Below are 11,150 nucleotides of genomic sequence, written 5' to 3'. Positions count from 1 at the left end.
CACACACACACACAGTATAAACACACGAGCAGCACCTGATAAAACGTCCTTCATACTGTGACTTTTACTGCTGTTCCTCCCAAGAGTCTGTCAGGGTTGTCAGAGTAGAGAAGCTGGCATCAGATAGTATTCGATATGTGCCGAGTCTAATTTAAATAAAGGCATTTAACAAATCACTGGTGTGGGTTTGCTTAATTATGCCGCAGATTCCATGGAATATGAATTCGGGGAGGACTTTTACGTTTTGTCTTCCTGAGCTGAGGAGTCAAAAGGTTCTATTTGCCCTCTTCTTCACACTTCTTATCAACTTCCTGAACCAACTCTTCAGACGGCGCTATAATTACTCTTGTGGGCTACACATTGGAAAACCATGTCCCTTCACAAAAGTCACTCAAACTAAACTTCTTGTCGCCTTTTAATTAGGCTATTAATATGCAGTTAGCTCATAAAGGCCACGCCAAAAGGTATTAATGACATAATTGAGCCAGCCACATTCGTGAGTTCAGGCCAGCACAATTTTTTTTGATGTCTAATAATTACTTATAAACATAAGGAAATGGAATAAGAAAATGCAATGCATAAAACTGTGGCTCCCTTCAATCCAGCTGACAAAAAAAAAAAAAAAAAAAAAAAAAAAAAACTAAACAAAAAAAATCTAATGCCACCCTGCAAATGAAATGGGAGAGCGCCTTAGGAACCGCTGATTGTGATTGACACAGGAGGTGATTTAAACTGATTTCATATAGTCATGTTAAGAAAGAGGAAGTGTGTTATTGTGAAACTGCTGAGCCACATTTAATGAGAAGCTTCAATCTTCATACTGTGGCTCCTTCTGGATTCTCAAAGTTGTGAGAAATACATTTCACCGGAGACGTTTGCTGCTGAGTCCTGCTCAGACGCAGAGATTTAGAATGTTCTCAGAGATAATATATCAATAAATCATATGACTTTGTGACCTTAAACTCAGAGATGGTGTTTTACCCTTATATTCAGTTTTTGATGTCTGAGAGGCATTGATCAAATGTTCTGATGTGGAGAGTCTAAAGGAGACTAAATGATTGGAAAAGTTTGTCATATGTCACCAGAGAAAAGTTTGTTGTTTGCACTGGAAAATTTAGACATTTAGATATTTTTGAAAATAAATAAATAAATTAGAAGTAAGTAAATTAAATTGCATATGAATGAATCATTTGCAGGTAACACTTTAAAACAATGTTCCATTAGTTATCGTTGGTTAAATACTTAATTAACATGAACAAACAATGAACAATACATTACTGTGTTTATTCATCTTTGTTAATGAAAATACAGTTATTCATTGTTAGTTCATGCTAATTCACAGTACATTAACTAATATTAACAAACACAACTTATGTTTGCAAAATAGATAAGGTGAATTTTCATTTCACTTTAATGTAATATGCAATACCCGGCATGAAATAACAGTTAACAATGCTTGCATTTATTACTCTTGGGTCTCCTTTTCAGTTTCAAGTTCTATAAATGAATGGAAATTAGTTTATCCACTAACGCAAATTAACAATTAAAAATGATCAAAAATATGTTTAGAAAGAAACATTAATCTAGATCAATAAGTGCTACAGAAAAAAAATAAAAATACAAGCTAGAGAAAAGAAGGGTTAAAGCAGAGAAAACCAAAGCTCCAGATTTGGAAAGAACATTTTTAGCAGCTATACATATATAGCTTTTGACCAATGAGAAGCAGCGTTTGCGTGCTGCTGACTGTGCCTGTCCCGGTCTGCAGGTGTGTGTGCTGTCGGGGTGTGGGCTGATGTATGGGCAGAGGCCTTGCTCAGGTGTGAGCTAATCGAGTGTCAAATGAGCCTGAGAGGAAGCTCGCGCTGAACGATTCAACGATGCAGCTGTGTCCTCCTCCAAACTTGCGCACACACACACACACATTTACTTTTCCGCACACATGCACAATGGACAACAAAAGAGAGGAGCTGTAAACATCCACCTGGATGCACACAGCAGTACCAAGCTGTGTCACCACACACGTCTAAGTAGGATGGTCCGTAAGCATGAGCACTAGGCAATCTAAACAAACGGAAAATAACATTTGCGCGGAAGCGAGGCAATTTCAGATTTTTTAATTCAATTGAGTTGCTTGTTACTTCCGCTTGAAGGAAGGCGCATTGTTTAAGATCTCTTTTGCCATCTTGCACTTTGTCTGTTTGGACTGCTTGTGTTGGGGAGGTCAGGGCAGGTGAAGGTTTCTTCACCGGTGTGGAAGGACCATCTGTGTGCGGCTGGTGATCCGACTGGCGACGGTCTCCTTGACCAGCCAAGGATGGTTGAGAAGGGACTGAGGAGAAACAAACTTTATACCCCCCCGTCTTCATTCTCTCTCCCTCTTCCTCTATTGTTAGTCTTCTTCTTTCAGCTCTTTCTTCTTCATTTCACTCCCTGGAGACTGAGGGACGTGCAGCAGCTGTGCCCTAGCAAAAAGGGAAAGATTTAAGAAAAAGACTGAGAAAGGAAAAGGCGGGGTGGGACATCGACCGTGACCCCATAAGTGCCGCAGCATCGAGCGGTGCACAGCGATTCTTATTCCACAACTGTTTGTGTGGCCATTCAGGTGTCAGTGTAGATTTAAATGCGAGGCGTACAGGAGTTTGATACCTCTGTCACCCCCAGTTAATTGTGCCTCTTTCCTTCTTTAACTGTCTGCTCTCCACAGATTCGCTTTTAATTAGCTGCCACATTGGTGTGTCAGTGCAACGGGGAGATGTTCCTGACGCACTCTCAGTCAGAAAAGGACAATCTGCATCCTGCCATGAGATGAGAAATGAGAAATACACTAAGTCTGGAATTGTGTACGTCCTGCTTCTCACAAATGATGCCAATTATGTGCATGGGTTACATGAATGTGGAAGACGAAACTATAAGCAAGGAGTCAAACAATATAAATACATAGATCCACAAATGCAAATATGTCAACATGATTGTTTTCTTAGCAAGAACTGTCCTCTAAGCATAAACAGCATTATGGAGCCATGTACCACAACCCAGCAAGCTGTCTCACTGCCTACATACTGAAGAAAGCCCTTTTTGGGGTCATGGAACAATCTACAAAAGACAGGAACTCACATAATTAATGCTTGAGCTAAACACACAATTAGTTTCAGTATGCACAACACAACAGTGAATATGCTGATTCAAAATAAATGCAAATTCTGATTTAAAAAAAAACAAAACAAAAAAAACATGTAAACTGGAATTTATATAAAAAAAAATGCTTTGACAGATGAATGAATTGTTAACCCAATAAAAATACTAAAACATACAGTACAACAATTAATGATTTGTCAGTTCCTTTTGTGAAGTCTTTAGTATTTAAATGAGAGCACTGGAAATGTGTTAAGAAGAAGTGAAGAAGGAGTGAAGAAGTAATTAATTCCAAGTAACTTCAATCTTTAGTACTGCATAAAAAGCCACAGATAATATATTCTCTGCATCATGGAAGTACTCTACGTATGATCAGAAAAAGTCACTTTTCACATTTGTTGGCGAACTCTTTTTTTTTTCTAAGCAGCAGAAATAGACTGACTTGTGTATACTGCCATTTAAACATTTTGCATAAACATAAACAAGTCTATATGATATGTATAGCCAGAGCACACTCCTGTAAAGAGACACTTTTGTATTTTGATGTATTCTATCAAGAAAATCAACATCAGACATTTTATTCACTTAAAATACAGACAGTAAAAAATACATAGATTATTATTTAATCATTTTAATGCATACCAAAATAGACAGAGTTGTATTTAGTACATTCTGATTATAAACAACGCGTTTACCATTCTGTCCACATTTTTGGTCACTGAGTTAAATCCAATTCATTCTAGGACTACCTTCCCCTGGCAAAATGCTAAAAAACAAGCATGCATTCTTTTTAGCATTTTGGCAGCTTTGCATGCATTCTTAGGGAAGACAATCCAAAAATGCACTACAATGAGCTCATGGCAAAACAAGGTGCCTTAAGATTAGGGTTGCAAAAGGGCAGAACATTTCCAGAAACGTTCCATGGGAACAAGTTCCGCTTTGCATCAAAGAAAAACATTTTAAAGTATATTAAAACAGAAAAAAAAAAAAACATTATTTAAACCTGTTATACCGGTTATACCACGCAATATTACTGTTTTGTTCTGTATTGTTTCCTTGATGAGCAAAACAAATGCAATGTTTAAAACAATATAAATGGTAAAAAGACTCCAAACTCTTGACCAGTACTGTAATTCTGTATGAAAAGAGGCAGCATAATTAAAGTCTCTTCCATTTGGATTTACATTTATGACTTCTAAACATGCTGCCACCATAGGCTGCTCACTAGGTTTTGGAACAAAGCAAAAGAAGCATTAAGACAGCAGGCTCAAGCACGTACACGTCTTCACACCTGACCTTCAAATCTCTTTGGTGTCTTAAAACCTTGTTGCCATTGTGATTATGTACCCGGAGCGTTATGGTGAGCTGTAGAAACAAGTTATGCATGGCTGCACCACAGGTGTCCCTGCACCGAAGGATGTTAGTTTTCCTCACACATTCTCTGAAGAGGACCCTCTCCGTTCCCCGCAGTCACTTCATGAACAAACACTCTGAATACTAATGCATGACGTTCCACTCCTGTTGATCCAAATCCGCATGCAGTTTATGAAAATCAATGCATGCGACTGACCCCTGTTTGGCACAGATGGCTTGTAAGAGGTATATTGGAATTGCTATTGATGGCACCTCAGTAATTAAGCCGTAAGATGCACACCCAGGATTTTATTTAGATGTCCTCGCACGCCGTCGTCTCAGAGGGGTTGGTTTTAGAGCTCTGACATTGATACATCCACAGTTCAATCAATGCATAACAAATTATAGTTTAGATACTGTAATTAGAAGTTTTCTCTGAGCTGCATCCTATTGAGTCTGTGTTGTTGGTTTTTATTTTTCCTCCATCGTTCTCTCCCACATTGAATACTATACAGCTTCAGTTAAGAGTTCTTCTACTGGCAATTAGTCAAGAGAGCCCGAAGTACAGGACAGAACATGTTTTAATAGAGTTTCCAATTAAGTGGTGTCAAACAACCATGTCACTGGAAAGCTCCAGTGATGGTGTGGGTATGAAAGTAAGAGAAAGAGTGAAGACAGAGGGACGTCGAGAGAGGGAGAGGGAATATCAAAGAGCGTAGACAAGGTAATTGCAGTAGTGGCCCATGCACGTCTCATCTGCAGAGGGATTTAGGTTGTACTTACGACGGTGACAGTTCGCTAATGCTTTGACAGTCAGCAGCCTTATGCTGTTATGTCACACCACGAATGCTAAGGGGTAATTGAACAAAATAAATGACGATCTAACTAACCAAAGATTTATGTCGGTGTTGTTTCTTTGTGCTCTATCAAAAGAGACATGTAAAATGACCCTATATGGTTTATTTAATGACTATCTTACTGCATTAATCAACAGTTCTCATTATTCTAAAAAAGACTGTTAGATTTCAGAAACTTTCAACGTTTCTTTACAATTGACATAATAGTGTGCAATAAAGCATGATAAACCAATGAAACATCCATAACTCCGACTTTTCACAACAAAATCAAATCCTGCTTTACATTTTGCACTGATCATTTTACTCTTAACTTGGAAATGATATGGATGTTATGGATATTTGGGATGAAGCTTGTTTTGAGCAGTTAGTTTAGTTAATTAGTAAAACATTTAGCTTTATTCCAAATTGCCAAATTTATTCCTGTCATGCAACTTTGACCATTTTGTAATATTTTTCTTCTTCGTGTTTTATGATGAATTTAACCAAGACAGTCCATACAGATTATAAAAAACACACACACACACACACACAAAAAAAAAAAAAAAAAAAAAAAACACTATAGCCCATTGAAACTACACACTTATTATTTTCTTATTCTTATACTCTTGAAAAATGTTCATGTTCCAAAAATGGTTTTCATAAACTATGCCACAGAAGAACCCCTTTGAGTTCCATAAAGAATTTTTCAGTGAGCAGTTCTTAAAAGAACCACTTTTGTCTTGGTGTGAATAACATTTCATTAATCTACACTATAAAGAACCTTTTGAGAATTGAAATGTTCCATGGATGGTAAAGGTTCTTAATGGAACAACTGACGCCAATAAAGAAACATGTCTTTACAAAAATAAAAGAGTACTGAAAACATGTACTGTAGATAAAAGACAAATGTATGCAGAAATAGGTCATATGACGGAAAATTAAATTTTGCTTTTGTTTTGCACATTTCGTGTTATCATTAAAACAGCTACCATTAGAAACCGTAAATGAATAACTTCAAAAAGTAGAAAATCTTTAGTCTCTTGACTGACAAAGACTCAAACAGCTCAAATGTTGTGTGCTAAATGTTGAGAAAACAACATACAAAATTAGCTGCAGCGTCATGGAAAATGAACATGTTTCACACTGACAGCAATCCATTCCTGCCATGCCTGATATGAGGCCAACTTCCAACAGATTTTTACCTGGGTGGGCTCACCACACCCTGTCTTGAGAGGAAGAGTCTTTGTTTTTCAGCTTGAGCCCCTGATTGCAGTGGCAAACAGAATTTTTTTACCCCAGCCTAGTGGATCTGTTTAATACACTTGGCTGACTTTGATAAAGCATTACACAGAAAAGCCTGGCTCGCTACCCAGCTTTCTTCCCCCAGTTAAATTCATGATATGCCTATTCAGCGGAATTACATCCGTGCTTTCAGGGCAAGTGAGACAGGAACCCGGGCAGTGAGAGAGAGGGAGAAGATACAGCGAGAGAGCCTTCGGCATGGTTCTCAGAATGTGTCTTTAATGGTGTTGCAGCATGGTAAAAACACACCCAGGCCTCTTTTCCCCATGTTTTCCCATCATGCATTGCTCTGCAGCTATGAACGGCAAATTACAATACATAACAGTGCAGCGTCATGTATAAATAGATATTTTGGTAACACTTTATTTAGGGTTACACATTACATGTACTTACTAACTGTCATAAATTATGCATAGTTACATGCAAGTAACCCTAAACCAAACCCCAACCATACAGCAAGTACATTTAGTTAATAAATATTACTCAGTACTTAAATGTGTAATTACACTGTAACAGGGACACCTTAAAATAAAGTGTAACATATTTTGTATGCAGGGATTCTGAATAAAGAGTTAATAAGTAGCCTACCTTTGGTAAAGATTTGCATCATCTGCCTAATTGAAACTGAATGCATTATTTATGAATCTCAAAGTATCCTTAGGCTGGATGGCCAACTTTGAAAAAGAATTGAAATAAATAAATAAAACATAATAAGTATTAGGCATCTGCCAGGTACCCTCTAGGTTTTTTTTTTTTTTTTTTATGATAAAGTGAGTCAATTAGATATACACTAGGTTTATTTAATCCCATTAGCATTATAGGTACAATGCACATAATAGTGTACTTTTAACTTTTATTTAGTTTATTATTATTATTTTTTTAATTTTTGATTTTTGTTTAATTGATTAATGGGCATTGACATGTAAAGGATAAACTATACTATGTGTACATACAGTTTAAGATCTGCAGAAATCTTTACAAATGGTCTGTCCTGTTTCTAAAAACTGGCAAGAGCTGGAATATGCCTGAACTGAAGTAACCAAGTTCAGTGCTCAGACACACACACACACACACACACACACACACACACACACACACACATACACACAAATCCCTAGTCCAACAGGTTAATCAGCTAATGGAGACACTTTGTCCAAGAAAGACATTTTAATTGCAAATTCACACAGAAATTAAATTTAGATGAAATTATCATTGAGACTCAAATAGGTGTTCTAGACAGTGTCTTTGTTATGGTGTAAAATTAAGATTTCCTTCATTAAGTTATGTGTATGTGATATCTCACAAAGGTTCAGTAATAACTATAAATGCAATGACGTTAAACACATTAATAAAAAAATTAAATAAATAAAAAATCCCATTATATTAGAAACGCCATGAATTTCATGAATTTAATACCATTTAACTTAAAGTATTTGCAATGCACATACCCTTCCAATCAATATATATATATATATGTCTATGTACAGAGTAAATACATACATACATACACCACACACTTTTGAATTGCAGTGCATTTAAAAAATATTTTATATAATACACTGTTACAAAAAAAAAAATAATAATAAAAAATACAATATAACAAAATACAATATAACATATACTCTAGAAAATCCACTCTTTGAATATTTGAATACTAATGACGCTCCAGTTTCAGTTAGTTTTATCATCTCATGGACATCTGCTCCATAAATACAGCAACATGACTACTGTGCAAAGTGCTTTAGGAGGCCAGTCTACAAAGAAACAACATATTGAATAAGCATGGTAGAGTAAATTGCCCAGTCTGTCTTTGAACAACTTGTAAAGCATATTTAGAAATGATTAATGATTCCTTAATGGTTGTGTGATCTGTAAAATATGAGCTTCTGGTACATATATAAGGCTGGACAATTATGCCAGAAATCAAATTGGATCAAGTTATATTAAATGAATGAGATAATTCAAATGTACTATTTCAAAATCACTGAAACAGGTCAATAAAAAAAAAAAAAAAAAAAAAAAAAAAAAACTACAAACAAACCATTAGATTAAAATACATTTATTTGTTCAGTTACGGTCATTAAAAGTATTATTATTATTATTTTTTTTATTAGAATTTTTTTTTTTTTTATTAGAATTTTTAATTAACCTTTAGAAACCGACTTATATTTATATTTGTGTATGCAATATGCATGAATGAGCATTATGTAACTTGTGCATGTGTTCAACATCATAGCCAGTGAAGAGGACCTACTATACACTTGGTCTCAGGTGTTAGTGCTGTATAGCACAGCGAACATGTTAAATCAGGTCACCTGTGTGATGAGCAGATTTGTGTGCTCACAGCATTTTTATTTAACTTTGTCTGTCAAACTTAGAAGTTCAAATTTGTACAATAATAAGCTGTTCTAAACAGTAACTCGATGCACATTAACATATATCAATGTTCATTTATTAGTATAATTAAGTGCTGATTTGTGATATACAGTATGTGTGAAAAATTGCCTTCTGGATCATATCTGCTTTCACATAAACAATAAGACCGCCCTTTTTCAAACCTGTAAACATCTGCAGGCAAAGATTATTTTTGTACTAGGTCATTTATTTATCCCAAAACTTTTCTACAGCAGCCTATAAATCCTATAGACCATGTACAGCAGTGAAAGGGGTTAGTGGGAAAGAAAACCGAGAAAAGAAACTTTTGCAATTTCAAAAGTTTTTTTTTTTTTTCAAATCATCAGTCAGTAAATGGCACAGAGTTACTTGTATCAGTGATGCGCGGGTTGATCCAAAATGAGCAGGTGCCTGCGGTCACCCGCGCTTACGAGTCATCCAAAAATATTTTGAAATGATATTCAGATCGCGGTCGGTCGGGTCATTTGAAATAAAGATGCCAACTAAACCTTTGTAATTTATGTAGTTCACAATTTTTTATTACATTGGCCTACACTTTAAGCTGAGCCGCAACTCAGCTTGTGCCTCACAGATTTGAGAAATATAGGCTATACATTACAGAAAGCTTGAAATGTCTTTTAAACGAAAATATTCAAACCAGAATAAATGGGCTACTCTCTGATTATGTCTCTCTGGGGTTAGTCCGCATCGTCAACTTCATCTTTGCAGCGACACAGAAAACACCAGTTTATTACTAAACAATTAAATGTCTCCTTGCATATTTTCGAACCAGCAGGCCATTCTGGGTTGAGCGAGCGACCCCACGGAATGAGTGAGCAGAGTGGAATATTCAGACATACGTTCTCTGCTCACCAACTCTGATCTGAACAATCCCGACCATCATCGTCTGTTGAACTTGCAGAAACATCAAAATAGACATAGCCAGACTAGACTATTTTAGTACTATTTATGAGCTTATCGACATATTTTTTTTTATATAATTCTTGACAAAATTAGAATATATTAAGGTGTTTTTTTTTTTTTTTTTGCCTAGTTCCTACGTCTATGGCCCAATGACGGTACGGTGAGCATTTACTTTTAAAAAATGCGGGCTAGGAAGCGGTTTGGGTATAATATTTTATTTTTATTTTTCTTTCAGAGTGGTTAAATCTGAAAACACCACCCTTGTGTTTTCGTGTGGACAGCGAATCTCCTATATTTTGAAACTATGACGTCATCAGCCCACCTCAGGTCTGGCATGTATACTACATCATTTTGTGTTGTTTTTGTTGTTTTGTGTGGACACAGATATTTCTTGAGATGAGGGGAAAAAAGGTTCAGATAGGGAAAGCTCTTTCCCTATCTGGGAATGTGTGGTGTAGCATAGGGCTTAAATACATGGGCAGGTGAAGACAATTAACAAGACACACCTGAACCAAATGACACAATCAAACATAAGAGAAAACTAGGTCACAGAGCACATGAGGGATGAAACCACAACAAAAACAGTCCAGAGGTGTGACTGATCACCCCCTTCCCAGAAGGTGTGACCTCACGGCGCAAGAACAACAAAGGAAGGGATGGAGGGAGACTTAGGAGGAGGACAAAGAAGTGGATATGGGATGCTGAAAGGGGATGGCAAAGTGCTGGCAGGAAGGCAGGCAGGCAGGCAGGCAGGCAGACAAATACTGGATGAGGATCGGGCAGAAGATGGACACTGGGGAGGAGGACGATGAACGGAGTCCAGGGCTGAGATGATAGAGGAAGGAGCAATTTTGGAGGAAAAGGGCAGATCAAATGGAGGGAGGATTCAGGGAGAAGACAGGTAGGACTTGGAAGAGCCAGGCGGGACCCAAGACACAACCATGATGGCCGCCCATGGCTGAGGGGCTGTCAGGAGACAGGGGTGGCAATGGTGAGGCAGAGAGTTCAGATAAAGGCAAACATGTCTGCATATACATCCAAATTAAAGTCCATAAAGTCCTTTGAGTTCAGGTCACGCTCAGCCATGGCGCAGTGGGCGGAGCTTCTCTCTGCAGGGGTATCCATGGTAGAAAAGAAAAAAAACACTTTCAAAAAATTCAAACAAGACGCGGGGGGAAAAGGCACCACTTACTTTATAAAATTTTTCTG

The 11,150-nt window shown here is 37.0% G+C and overlaps 1 long non-coding RNA gene across 1 annotated transcript in view; it reads right to left on the bottom strand.

Moving 5' to 3' along the window:
• Positions 1–2,099: 2,099 nt before the first annotated feature.
• The window catches only part of LOC127970964 (uncharacterized), a 30,487-nt gene continuing 21,436 nt past the window's right edge, over positions 2,100–11,150 (bottom strand). The window contains exon 2 of the long non-coding RNA XR_008156723.1: positions 2,100–2,462. This is a non-coding gene — a long non-coding RNA (uncharacterized LOC127970964). The remainder of the gene's footprint in view (positions 2,463–11,150) is intronic.

This window comes from Carassius gibelio, chromosome B14 (genome assembly GCF_023724105.1).
Source record: "Carassius gibelio isolate Cgi1373 ecotype wild population from Czech Republic chromosome B14, carGib1.2-hapl.c, whole genome shotgun sequence".
Lineage (NCBI taxonomy): Eukaryota > Metazoa > Chordata > Actinopteri > Cypriniformes > Cyprinidae > Carassius > Carassius gibelio.
This window is presented reverse-complemented; position numbering and strand designations above follow the sequence as displayed.